At 35.8% G+C, this 14,951-nt stretch overlaps 1 protein-coding gene and 1 long non-coding RNA gene across 2 annotated transcripts in view; both read right to left on the reverse strand.

Annotated features, from left to right (window-relative positions):
• The window catches only part of LOC104866210, a 5,637-nt gene extending 4,179 nt beyond the window's left edge, over nucleotides 1-1,458 (reverse strand). The window contains exon 1 of the long non-coding RNA XR_781380.1: nucleotides 1,305-1,458. This is a non-coding gene — a long non-coding RNA (uncharacterized LOC104866210). The remainder of the gene's footprint in view (nucleotides 1-1,304) is intronic.
• Nucleotides 1-14,951, reverse strand: part of Lsamp (limbic system associated membrane protein) — a 1,351,571-nt gene that overhangs the window by 689,526 nt on the left and 647,094 nt on the right. The gene's annotated exons all lie outside the window — the stretch shown is intronic.

The following is a 14,951-nucleotide window of genomic DNA, read 5'->3' on the forward strand; positions in this document are numbered from 1 at the left end:
TTTTTTTTTTTTTTTTTTGGAAAGACTCTGAAAGTCACAGACTTGGGTCTCCCGACTATCAATGAGGTTGCTCTCCTCAGAGTACTGGTTCAGGAAGCCAGCTTACCGCAGGGCTCATCCATCTTGAGGGCCAGGATCTATCACTACCAAGGGCCTAGAGTAGTGACTGGTATGTGGTAAGGGCTTGTAAACATTTGTGTTTATATTTGTGTATATCTATATCTACAGTAAATTACTTTTTCTTTATTTCTAAAATGAAGCGATTTATCCGTAGAAGCTTCTTCCCCCAAATAAGGATTTATGGTCCACTCGATAGAAATTAGTAGCCACTGTTTGAAGAAAATAGGTTCTATGATTAAATGTTTGGGAAATGGGATTAAAACAGGATCAGTGGGAATTTTTTATTGTAGGATTTTCAGTTATATATTTGAAGAGAGAAAAAGAACAAGTAACATTTCTCAAACTTTTCTTCTTCTACAAATTACCTATAAAATAATAATACAAAAACTACCCTCTATTTTTTCCCATTTAATGACTTATAAGAATTATCTCATTTCTACTAATTTTTAAGCGATCTTTCACTTACTAATCATGTTCTTTTCTACCTCTTCTATAGTTTCTGGTATTGCATAGTAAAACAAAACTTCTGTTTTCATGAACAGGGGTGAATTAATGAAAGTTGAGACTTCAAAGTTTAGAAAAGGGCTAAAGGTGTAGGGAAAATGGAAAGGGTAGGGGAAAGGTAATCAGGGAAAGGAAAAAATAAGACAAAATGAAAAAATGGAAATAAAGTGTTTGTAAATGGGGAGGGGAGGAGGGGGTGAAGGGAGGTCAGGGACAAGGGGAAAAAAATGAGAAGCAGCCCTGTCATGTAAAGGTACAAGATCCCAATAATGAATGTAATTGTACTGTATACCTAAAATGTACCAATAAACTCAATAAAAGCAAGAAAAGTTTCATGAAATGTAACGGAATTAATGTGAGAAAATGAAACACAATGGAAACAAAGTCTTTGCAGATAGGGAGGGAGGGGTTGAAAGGAGGGAAAGGGAATGGGGGAAAATAAGAACCAATGTGAAGGTACAAGTTTCCAACAATGAATGTCATTAGACTGTAGACATTAAATGTACCAATATAACTAATAAAAAATAAAATCTATAAGGCATTTTTAAAAAGATGCTCATTGTGTCACATTGAGTACACATAGTGTGGGTGTGTAGTCCTGCTCCTCACTGTCCTTGCCCCACTAGAAGTTAGTCTGCAACTCAGAAACTCTCCAGCATTGAGGTGAACACAGAATTTACCTCCATGGAGGAGTTCTTCTGAAGATAGGATTTCTAACTAAGTTGATAAATAATATCAAATATCTGACTTTGACACAGGTTCAAGCCATTCCTGATCCATTATTCATCTTCTTTGGGATTCTGGAAAATTTCATCTTCGGTAAAACTGAAAGGTCTGGAGTTACTGAACCTCACATCTTTGTAGCTTCACAATGAGCTACTACAGAGTTCTAGATTGTTCTCACTCACATTCTGAGGAGATATTCATCAGCCAACATTTCCTGGCTACCGGTTTTGGCATTCTTTGGAGACTTTTAGTTCTAGAATAAGTATATCACAGTAAAAAGCTCAATTCTTCTTTTAATGCAAGTCTCATATACAACTATACATTTTTAATAGCCACGTTAAAAAACTAAACAAGAGAAATTAAAAATTTATTTGAATGAGTACATGAAATTAAATCAATATAAACAGGTATTAATGAGATAGCTTACGTTATTTTATACTAAACTTTTGAAACCCACTGTCTATTTTATTTTCATATTCTATTCCATAATGTTGTTTTGGGGGTTTGCTTGTTTGAGACAGTCTAGCTAGGTAGTCCAGGCTACCTCGAATTCTTGACATTACTCCTGCCTCAGCCTCCCAAGTGCTGGGATAAGAGGCATGTGCCACCATGCCAAGCTCTCTGTTCTGATTTGAGACAGGGTCTCCCTAAATTGCCCTTACAATCTTCCTACCTCAGCTTCCCAAATGCCTGGATTAGTCATGTGCCATCATACACAGCTTCCCTGTGTACTTTAAAAAGTTCATTTCTACCATTTACTGTGTGAGTAATTATTTTGCATTAAATCCTTCATTTTTAAAGTAAGTAAAATTATGGTGCTTACCTCAAAATTATTGTGAATAAGTTGAAGGAAGGGTAGGAGAATGGAAAAAAATAAGAACCACGGTATATTATGTAAAGGTACAAATTTCCAGTGATGAATGTCATTATATTGCATACCTAAAATGTACCAATAAAATTAATTTATAATGCAATTTAAAACTAAAAAATGTATTGCAAAGGTTCAATAATGGCATGAAGGGGGCTTTTTAGTTTAGCACTAACTGTGCTTTTGGTGTTTACTATTAATAAATCATAGTCCTCCTATATTCAACTCTATAATGACCTCTACTCTTACAGACTGATAATTCTTTCGATCTACTCTTTTCTCAAAGTCAGAATGATATTGTCTTAACAAAATTAGGTAGAGGAAATGGCTGCTTCTCGGTTAGCACTTAGCTATATTGTCTACCATATATAAACAGACAGCTTTGATATCTACCAAAGATAGCACATACTTAGATATGTGCGAAAGGACAATTTCTGGGGAGGAGAGAGAAGAGGGGGTGGTTGGTGTTGAGAAAAGCTGAATTTTCCACATTGGTGACCTGCCCTGATTAGTCCCCACTTAATTATACAGCATTTTTTTTTCATCTTGAGTCTATAAGCCCGTTATTGCTCTATCTATATGACCTGCATAATCTATTGCAGCTTAGCTGAATTTTTTGCACTGCCATATTAGCAAGTGATAGCCAAACAATTAATCACAGCTAGACTACAGTGCTCTGAACAAGCTGTCAAAGAAACTAAAATAACTAGACCAACATGGCACAATCTGCTTATTTTCAGTTGTCTAAGCATGGCCTGAATCGCTCAGTACATTTAATTCTGTGTTAACTCTCACTTTCCTGGAACTCCATTCTTCTAGTTTATTGTATAACTAAGGAGTGGTAGAAGAAGCAAGAAAGGGGGGAAAAAAAAGTGTGCACCTTTGCTTGCCAGAATTGTACGGAAGGTGCTCAGGAGACGTGACAGCTGGTTGCGCCCAAGGACAGCTAAATGAATGGACTAACATTACCCATCAGCCTCAGGTTCAAAACTTCCCATCTCCATTAATGAACTGCCTAGCTTAAGCATTTCATGTGTCCACAAATCATCTTTCCTTTATTATTTATTTTCTTTCCTCAGGAGAAAACAAAGGAAAAGCTGCTCATCTCCACAGGCATCATGCATGACAAATTTTATTCTAGGAGGTAAATTTATAAGGAAAATATGTGACACCAAATATGTGGAGAGACATAGATTGTGAGCAGTGTGTCACCTAAAACTGTGACAAAGTAGCTAATGAACAGCAGCTTTCTAATGAGTAAAACTAACGTGACAAAAGTGGAACACAATTGGCCTGAAAAATGGTAGTCACGTGAACAATGACAACATAGTCCTATTTCTAATTTATAAAGAATCCTATCCTAATAATGAGATGGCAGCTTTGCTTTCAAATGCTCAGCTGCTGGACAAAATAGTAATTATTTTCCCTCCCTAAAGCTGTTCTCAGAGTCAGAAGGCTTCATGACCATGAGACAGAAACATTGCCTTATTATTGTCATCAAGAATACTATTCTAAGCAGTGCTCATTTTGTGAGTATGCTGAAGATTTTCTCAGAAAAGTTTGCTTCTTGTCAATATAGTTTATTTTATCCTTGTCATGCTTTCTATCTTATTTTTATTTACAAGTAAGTCTGTTTTACTTCAGCTTTTCCCAGAAGCACCCTTAAAGCAAAGATAAAAGTCGTTTATTTGGGAATGGCAGGGAACACTAGAAAAGGAGAGATGTGGTGATAAAAAGAATGAGAGAAAGATTCAAAAGTACCAAAGTGGTCTACTGATGTTTAATACCAGAGAAATTCTTGAAAAGAGTATAAAATTCATACCTTGGAATGGCACTTCTTATTTGTGGCTATTAGTTGTTTTGTCCCAATAAGAAAAGTAGCTTAAATAAAATCTGTGAAAGAGGTATACAATTGTCCCAATATTTTCCAAGGAGAGTCCTAAAAATGTGTTGTCTTTATTTTCTCCTTAATAGTTCTACTAGTTGATGTACAAAATTATGTGAACATTTTATTTATTTAGTCATATTCACTTGTAGTGCTAAGAATTGAATCCAAGGCCTTTTCACTGAGTTACATGCCCAGTTTTTATTTTTTATTCAGAGATAGTCTCACTAAGCTGCTAAATTGCCCAGGCTGGGTTTGAACTTTTTTTCCATTTGCCTCAGCCTTCCAGTCCTGATCTAAGAGACATAGGCTACCCCCACCTGGCAAGAGATTTTAAGTGTGAAGAATAAATTATTCACAGTTCATCTGGACTTATTCTTGGGAATGTGCTGCTAATTGTACTGTTACTTTTAGCCTTTTGGTTTTGTTTGTGAAGATATGTTTAAAACTGAGAGCTTACTTTCCATCAGTATTTAAGTTGTACACAGTGTAAACAATACTTAGTTCCTACCTTGAAAAAGCTTACAAACTAGCTGGAAGAATGCCAAGCCAAAGGACAAAGAAGAGTGTCAGAGTGGCATATACAGAAAAATGCTACATGACCTATTATTTTGTGCCATCAGATATTATTTCTGTCAGCCCAAATTTTTAAAAGCAGAAATATTTGCCACCATACCTGCAGTTCAAATGGACCAGCTGTGTATGTGTTTAAAATGATACAGTACTGTCAGATTATAATTAATAATGTTCTTTCAAAATCTATCTGGCTAATACAGATACAACCTGCCCCTCCTCTATTTGCACAAAAGACTCTGAAGCCTCACCACATATCATCCATCTTAACAAGTCTCTGACAAGTCACTAAGGTAGAGAAGATTAAGAAAAACTATACGTTACACACTAAGCCTAAACTATCTACAATCTTTATTTAGAAAGTCCTGGTCATGGTTCAAGACTGATCATCACAGGGATTCAAAACCACAGCATAGCATTTTATTGAGAAGGAACTTTTTACTTCACCAAGGCATTTCAGACTATCTAGGAAGAGGCCATGACCTCTCATGAAAATAATACTTAATTGGACTTCCAGGAAGATGGCAAAGCAGTAAGCAGCAACAAATCAACCTCTTCAAGATCCAGAATCCAGATCCTGGAAAATGACGACTTGGGGGGGGGATGTTGGGGGGGTGGATGTGAATCGCTGGAAACTCAAAAAAGATTTGAAGGGAAATTGGAGCCCACAGAGAAAGCATAGATGCAGGCTTGAATGCAGGAAATGAGGAGAAATAACTGTGCTATCTCCTGGCTCCAGCTCATGATGTGAGAGGGGAGGATCAAATGTAAAGAGACATAGTAAGAGCAGGTGAGTCTAGAGGTCTTTGCGGAGAAACAAAAAAGTAGAATTTAGCAGTAGACACTGTGCACTACAAAAGCAGATGAGTGACTCCAGGCCAAATAACTGTCTTTTCCCTTGAAAGGGTGTTTGGTCTGATGCTATTTTAGCGAGGGGCAACTGAACTCAGGTCTCAGAGCAGCCATAGTTTGCCTTCATCTCAGGCCTTGCTTTTTGAAATCCCACAGTGACTGGATGAGAGAAAATTGTGGGAGAAGTCCACAGTCAGGAAGCTGTAGATATCCTAGAAAGAGACAACCAAATGTTGTAGGCTAAATAACTTAGACCCCAATCACATAACTGAAAGCCAGGATCAGCCAGCACTTTTATGGAGTTGAAACACCTGAATTGTCCTTCCACTGTAATCCTACCACAGAGTTGCTGGGATTATTTAGCACAGATCAGGGCTGTAATGGCTTCTCTTTTCTACCAGTGACAGAAGGATAATACCTTGAATTAAATACTTCCACAAAACTGGTAGCAAAGTTAACCACAGGCTTGAAATCACAGGGAATATTTTTGTCCACTGGGTATTTTTTTCTTGATCGTTTTTGTATTTTTATGAATGTGAACATCGTTTTTAGGGTATTTTTGTTTTCTTTATTATTAGTAGTAGTAATAGTATTATTATTAGTATTAGTATTATTATTCTTTTTTTCCCTCCTGTCTTCTTCTTCAGTATCCTGAATCTTGAATAATCTTTTGTTCTTCAGCTTTGCTTCCAATCTTTCTTTTCTTTTATTTCTCTATTTTTCCTCTTATCCCCTTTTACTACCCTGAAAGTAAAATTCCTCTACTGAGGAGATATATGCTGTATATAATTTTCTGATTTGTTATATAACATGAGACTTTGTCATATAATATCAATCTTGTTGATATGATTACAGGTGAAAAATTAATAGTTATCACAGTTTGTCAATTTCTAGACTGTGCTTGATAGCATTGTTATTATTAATTGTTCTACTTTAGTCAATATGACAGAATTTGTGATCGGTTATTCTGCTTGGTATGCCAATACTGAGATTTATCTGGGGGGTCATAAACAATACCGTAGTCCAGTACCAAAGAACTGGGTGCTAGGCTAAATAGGCAGTAACATTTCTTCCCTAATAAATTGAAGAAGCAGGATCTTGGAATAGAGTCAAAAGCTAAAAAGCTAGCTATGCTGAGAAGACATGTTTGAAAGCAGTCATTTCCTAAAGAGGTCTCATTATTAATGATAAAACCACCTACCATAGGGCCAGGGATTTTGATCAGTGGTTCTGGCTTTTGCCTCATAAGTGCAAGGACTGGAGTTTGACCCCTGGTACCAAAACAAAACAAAACTACCTACCATAAGCAATTTAGAAGCATCAACACAGAAAACAAATTTTTAAAAATAAAAAATCAGAAGACATGAAAGCAAGATTCAACCCCTGAATTCTAGCTCATCAAAGGCAAATCTGGGGGGCACTGAGGTCAAAGAAATCAAAAGCCACTCAACTGGACTTTGTGAAATTGTAGCAGTGGAAATAACAAAGCATATAAATGAGTAGCTAGGAAAATATCAGTAAAAATCACACAGATAACAAAAGAGATAATGATCATAATGAACGACATGGTTAGTGAATATACAGTAGATATGGACAAAAAAATAGAGGCGCTTAGGAAAGTGATGGAAACCATGAATGTTAACATAGGAAAGAAATACATTCCACAAAACAGATTCAGATATCCAGGTGAATCAAAATTACATTGAAAGTATACACAGCAGAATGAACCAATGTGCATATAGAATAACAGATCTAGAATACAGGTGTGCAGTTAGAGATCATCAAATAAAAGACTTCTCAAAATAGCAAGGGACCACAAAAATAAATCCAATAGCTGTTACATGATGCAAAGAATAACATAAGGTTAATTGAAATCATGAAAAATCAGAAGATAGCACGAAGGATATAAAAAATCTGTTCACAGAAGTACTAGCAGAAAGCTTCCCAATATGGCAAAATAATTTGACATACATATAAGTGAGGCATACAGAACTTGAACTAGCCATGATCAGAAAAAAATGACACAAAGGGATATAATAATCAAGATTCCATAAATTCAATGCAAAAATAAAATGTTTAAAACCTGTTAGAGAAGGAGAACAATCTATAAATGAATCCCCATCACAATAACAGCTTATTTTTCAACCCAAACCTTTACATCATTACAAAGAGTAATTTCAAGCCAATGGGAGTTGGTGAGGAGGAAAGAGTGAGAGAACAGGCCTGCTCCAGTTTGACCTGGTGAACCACTCACCACTTATGATAAATACCGCACTAGTGGCTAGGTCAAGAAAAAGAAGGCTGAGGCAGGAGGATCAAAAGTTTGAGCCCAATCTGACAACTTAATAACTTAGTGAGACCCTGTGTCAAAAAAAAAAAAAAAAAAAAAAAAAAAAAAAAAAAAAAAAAAAAGGCAAAAGATCCCCCATCCCAATTGATGTATCTTTCCAAATCAATGGAGAACAAGACACTTCTATGTTAAAGAATACCTGAAGAAACTAATGACCACCAAATCAGCACTGAGAAAGTCTGAAGAATATTCTAAAAAAAGACAATAAAAACAATTCAAGGAATCCCAACAGAATGAATCCTCTAGGTAAGGAAAGCAATTAAACAAAGGAGAAAGAAAGGGAACAAACAACAGGAAAATCATATGACAAGGATAAGTCATTACATACCAGTTATAACTCATTAAATCAGGAAAAAAAATTACTAGCTAAGACAAAGGACAAATGTCTAGAACATAGAAATAACTAAAAAAAAAAAAAAATCAGACCCTCAAATTCAAAGACTCGTTCCAAAAATGGTCATCTGAAATGAATAGACACTTGTCATATGAAGAAACACAAAACACAAACAGCAAATAAATATATTTTAAAAATGCAGCATCAGTGGTCATTCAATAAATGCAAGTAAAACAACCCTGACATACCATCTCACTGCAAAGAAGAATTCTTATCATCAAGAAAAGAAATGAACCAATTAGGTTGTGGATATAGCTCAGTTGTTCTGCTGCCTGCATCTCAAACATAAGATCCCGAGTTCGAGCCCTGGTACAAAAAAAAAAAAAAAAAAAAAAAAAAAAAAGAAAAAAAAAAGAAGAAGAAGAAGAAGAAGAGGCAGCAATAACCAAGAGTGGCAAGGCTGTGGGGAAAAAGGAACTCTTTCCTTTGTTGGTGGGAGGGCAAATTGTTACAATCAGTATGGAGATTCTTCAAAACCTAAACCTGGAGGTTCCAGTTGACCCAGCTGTTCCTCTTTCTAGTTAATCTTCCCAAAAGAGTTAAAATCATCATGCCACAGTCATATATGCATACCCAGATTCATAGCGGCACAATTTACATTAAGTAAATCTTGGAAATAGCCCATATGCCTATCAGCAGATGAATGGATAAAGAAAATGTGATATATATGTTGAGTATTACTCTTCCATAAAGAAGTATATTCGAATAATTTGTAGAAAAACAGATACTTAAGAACAAAATCTTAAGTCAAATAATTTGGACGCACAAATTTAAAAATTTCATGGTTTCTCTGTGTGAGAAATCCAAAGGGCAAATACGAAGCGTAATGGAGGATAGATTTTGGGAAGTAGGAAGAATATTTTCAAATGGGAAGGGGAACAAGAGAGTAGAGTAGGAGAAATGAATAAAGAAAAAATGAAAAAACTAAGACAATGAAAGGAAAAAAATGAAAACAAAGCTCTTGTAAATGGAATGGGGAGAAGAGTTGAAGGGAAAAGAGGGAAATTGTGGGGGAAAAAAGGAATTAAAATATGTTATGTATAGGTACAAATTCCCTAGGATGAATGTGATTGATATATATAATAAATATGTACTGATAAAAATTTAAAAAGAAAATAAGATTTATTGCATTTCAAGAAGCAGATGCTTTAAATCTGATACCTTACAAAACAAATAATGGAGTCAGATTTTAGGTGTACTCTCAGGGATTACTTGGCTAATTGCTGAACATGCTCATTGGGTAAATACCCTTTACTGTAAATTTGTGGTGTTATTTAACTTCTGGAACTCCTAAGCAAAGTTTAATAAAGTACTCTTGACATTTTTAAACACTTAAAATACAGCATTTTTTTTCCCACTTAAGATTTTAAAACAGCAAAGTAACTGAGGTAAAACAGGAAAAACTAAGCTCTAGATCTAGTCATTAGTTAGTGATTCTGACCAAGTCCAAAGCTCTCTGGTTTCAAAGATACCTTCAAATTCTTTTATATTTCTTTCTGATTTTCATTACAAAAGTATAAAAATCAATATTAAGTATATTCACCAAGAAAACAGCAGTTTCATCGAACAAGTAAAGTACAGGCAATACCTGATTTAGAAAAGTGAGGGGTGATTAGGAAAAATCTTAGCAGTTTAATTCTCTGAAGGACTCAGGAAATTTATTTTAAAAGAAATAGTCATGTATAAATCTAAAAATTAAATGGAAGTAAAAAAACGTTGTGTAAAATTTTTAGAGTAATGCCTTCATTACTTTCCTCATCCCTGGAACAAAATACCCGCCACCTGCAATTTAAATGAGGAGAGGCTGATTTGCTCATGGTTACAATCCATGATGGGTTGGTTCCAAGGGAGTAGGGGGATGAGGAGGGTAGCAAAAGAAAGATGCTTGTCATAGAGCCAAGGGGAGAAAAACACCCTCTCATTCAATGCTTCTATTGACCAGTCTCCACCTACCAGCCCCTCCCCCCAACACCGGAGTTAGCCAGGAACCTGTCAGTGGCTCCACCCACTGAGGAGTGTGCCCCCTTCCTCCATGACCCAATCCATTTTCAAACGCATGAGACTTCGGGGGGAACATTGCAGATATACACCATAACATGAACCCACAAATAGTATTTCATTCAATCCTCATAAATGGTGAGATTCTTTCATCCCCATTTTACAAGTGATAAAATCAGGCACAAAGAGTTGAGGTAATTTACCCAATATTACAAGCAAGTGAGTCAAAAACAGATTTAACAATGTTGGCCATGATTTCACTATGGTGGTATAATATACCCTACAGCCTATCCCTTCCTCTCATCACAACTAAAGACTTCTAACAAAACAAAACCCAAATTTCTACAGACTCAAAAATTAAAGAGAAGCAGGCAGAATGTGAAGAGAAAATAAACCTTCAATAGGGATCCTGCCTGAGTTCTCTATTTTTAAAATTTTTTCCTCTCATAGCTCAGCTTCCAGAAGAGGCCCTGTTCAGGAAGGGCCACGCGTAACCTACGTTCTAATATGGAACCTGGTATTTCCTAGTCAGAATAATCACACCTGGAACTAGGACAGCGGAGAATAAAGAGAAAATTGTTAAAGTAAAAAGGGCTCTTAAGTTCTGTGAAAGAACCCATACAAGACTCAAACTAGGTCATCATCCACACATATGTATAACAACCAGACAATACAACAAGCCTAAGAGAAGTAAGCTCTGAACAGCATATCATTAAAAGTCAGACCAAATTTATAGTACAACCTTTCTGAAAGATCCCCTGAGTTAGATTTCCACCCAATTAGTGGAGCCATTAAACAAATCCACAGGAACATAGAGATAACAGGGAGCCAGCAGTCACCCTGCTGTTCCTACCACTGCCCTGTTTATCAGACTGCCCTGTTTATTGGACAGCCCCAGGCCCATCACCCATGGGACTCTAAAATTTTCCACCCTCTCCACCAGTGCTCCTTCCCCTACCTAAAGTCCCCCATATCAACCTCATACACCTCCTATCAGTGCCAACAGCCTTCTTGCCCTTGGCCTGTCTGCACCTAGACAGCAATAAACTCATCACATGTTTCTTAAACTTTGCCTGCCTCGGTGGTCTCAATCGTGGCTCAGTCTGACGTTACACTCACCAGGCTGACAGCTATAAAAGCAAAACTTTCAATTTCCTCCAAGGATAAAATCAATACCCAGAATCTATACAGTATCACTTTCAACAGTACTTAGGATACAAATAACCAGAAAAATATAATCTGATTTTAAGGGAACTAACAGTTAAAAGAGAAAGGAGTTAATGACCTTAAAGATTGAGCAACAGAAATTCTTTACTATGAAGAACAGAGAAAGTTTAAAATATCATAAATTGATATAGTATTAGTAAGGGGTCCTAGAAAGTTATTGAAACCCCATTTAGAGAGAAGAGATTAGAGGATGGAATATATTTTAATTAATATCAGTCCAATCCTTTTAAATTTTATAAATCCATCATTTTATAGAATCAATAAGCTCAGTTAACTTCTTACAAGATATAAATAAACCTAAGCCTATACACAGTGCAAGCAAACAGATGAAAACCAAAAGTAAACATGATTTTAAAGCTAGTGGATCTGGAGTGGTGGCTTACACATGGCTGAGTCAGAAGGATCACAAGTTTGAGCTCAATCTATACAACTTAGTGACTTATGGAGGTGCCATCCTAAAGTCAAAAAGGTGGGGTGGGGATTTAGCTGATTGCTAAGGCCATGGGTTTAAACAGCCAGCACACTCTCAAAAAACTAATTAGGGATATCTGACATTTTGTATAGAAGAATAATATTTCCAATAAGTACATATTTTATATGAAAAAGAGTGGAGGTCTGAAGACAGTGACAAGGTCTTTACTATACTGGCCAAATATAAAAGAAAAAAAAAACACTGCTAACTTTAACCTCTTTACCCACTGAAAATGTCCTATTTTATGTAAACTATCAATGGCAACATTAAATGTAAGCAGACTTGCTGTATAGGAGAGCAAAATGAAATTTTTTTGCTCTGAAGGAAAAGAATATAAGAGCAACTGTGAATTTCAGGAACAAACAAAGATCATTAGAAAGGTGAATTGATATTACACAGAAGTGTTCTTTTATGTTCTTCAAAATGTACATAGTTGCTTAAAACAAACACTGTAACACAGTGTGGTGGTGCTTCCAGTGTGTGTGGGTGAACATGAGACATGACAACTCTGCAATACAAGACTAGAGGGAGAGGGATGAGATTCTTTCTTTTGGTGAACTTCTACATTTTACACAAAACAGTGTGATATGGACTCTAAATACATCGACTGTATACACACATAGTGTGTAACTAAAATATACAATGGATGTTTTAAATTTAAAAGATGTATTGCAGTAAAAACATATTCCCCTTAGTCCCCCTCACTTCAAACATACTGATCCGACCAGTTCTGCCACTTTTAAAGCAATTCTGGGAGTTCTCTACCATGAGTGTCTTTCTGATCAAATATACACCGGATGCTCCTGCTCCATGCTATCCAAGAGGAGGAGCATCACTGCGTGTCCTCATCCACCTCACACGGCAGATCTGGCACAAAGTCACTTCTGGATGTTCCCCCAAGTGCAGAGGACCAGGAATGCTGAACATTGTGAAACCACCTACGATGTGGAGACAGCCATAGTAATGCAAGTAAAGACACGCAAGAGAACTTCCAGAACTTCAGAAAGTGACAAAAGCAAGGAGAAAAGTGTGTTCAAAGTGAGTGGGAGAATTTTGAGGAGAATCAATGGCAATGTGATAAAGTTTACTGTAACAAAGTTTTTGAATAAAATTTAAACATGAACTATATTTGCTAATTATACCTCATGCATTCATTTATGTACACGTATATAAGACTATGTATATATACACATATATGTATATATGTATTGGAAGAAACTTTCAGTCTCACCAGTATTGATGTGAGAATACAATTGTATGTGTATGTATATATATATATATTACAAAGATGGAGGCAAAATTACTAATTACAATATAATGGCAAAATATACTAAAATTATCCAAAGATTGATAGCAAAGCAAGAAGAAAAATTGAAGGGAGAGGCCTAAAATGAAACAATAAAATAGCAGGGAGTAGGGCAAATCCAGCAATATCAATAGTTATGCTAAATGATAATGATTTAAATGATTATATTAAAAAATATAATTAGAACTTTGGGGATTTAGCTCAGTGGTGCCACAGCCTGCCCCACAAGCACAATGTTCTGAGTTAGATCCCCAGTACCAAAATAAAAATTGAACACACACACACACACACACACACACATGTATGAATAAAAACACAAGAACCAGATGTTGCTATGAGACACTTCAAATATAGAGAAATAAAACAAATGGTTAAAAACACATGCCATGTAAACAATATATGAAAGTAGGGTGAAATGGCATTTTTTAACTCATTAATTTTTTGGTACATTTTGGGTATAGAATATGCTGACTTCCATTATTTGGAATTTGTACTTTTACATAATCTATCTTGGTTCTTATTTTTCCCCCATTCCCCTGCCGATCTTCTACCCCTTCCTCCTTCCCTATTTACAAGGCTTTTGTTTCCATTTTTTCCTTTTCTCATATTTATTTCTTTCCTTTCCCCTATCCCTTCTACTTCCCCTTCCCCTTTGCACCTTTTCTTCCTGTTTCACCATATCTAGTATACATTTTGATCCTTATGTACACTTTCACTTCCTCACAGCAGAGAAACTAGTTGGTTTTTAACACATGTGTATCCTATTTATTTCACTTAAGAAAGAGTATGGCCTCAATATGCCTCCATTTAGTTACAAATTGTCTCCAGTTTAGTACTTCATTTTATAAAAATATACCCCATATATTTTCTTTATCCAGTCTCCAGTTGATGGGAAATCCAGCTGTTTCCAAGGTTAACTATTACAAGCTGTGACATTATGAACATGGGTATGCATATATCACTGTGGTATGATTTTTTAAAATTCTTTTGAGAAGATACCAAGCAGGGTTGTAGCTGGGTCAAATGGGACCTGCGATACTAAATTTTTGAGGAATCTCAATAATGATTTCCACAGTGGTTGCACCAGTCTACACTCCAACCAAAAGTAAAAGACTTCCTTTTTCTCCACAGCCCTGCCAACATTTGTTATTAGTTGATTTCTTGACAGTAGCCATTCTTTCTGGACTGAGGTAGAATCTCAGTGTTGTTTTCATGTGCATCTCTCGAATGACCAGTGATTTTGAATATTTTTTCATATGTTTATTTTCTATTTTTACTTCTTTGTCTGAGAAATATCTATTAATTTCAGATGCCCATTTTTGGATTGAGTCTTTAAACTTGGGAGGTCTGATTTTTTTTTAAGTTGTTTATATATTCTAGATAGTAGACCTTGTCTGAAGAACAGCCAGTAAAAATTTTTTCTCATATTGTGGGTTCTCTTTTCACACTGCTTATTTCTTTTGCTGTGCAGCAGCTTTTTAATAAGGGGAGATCCCACTTGTTGATTCTTTGTGCTAGTTCACATGCAACTGAGTTTTCACGAAATCTTTTCTTATGCCAATATATTCAGAAGTTTTACTTAACCTCTCTTCCAGCTAGTTTAGTTTTTCTGTTTTACTACTTAGATCTTTAATCCATATTGATTTTAGTTTAGTGCATGGTGAGAGATATAGGTC

Source organism: Fukomys damarensis, unplaced genomic scaffold (genome assembly GCF_012274545.1).
Source record: "Fukomys damarensis isolate Sample0158 unplaced genomic scaffold, DMR_v1.0_HiC HiC_scaffold_24, whole genome shotgun sequence".
In the NCBI taxonomy this organism is placed as follows: domain Eukaryota; kingdom Metazoa; phylum Chordata; class Mammalia; order Rodentia; family Bathyergidae; genus Fukomys; species Fukomys damarensis.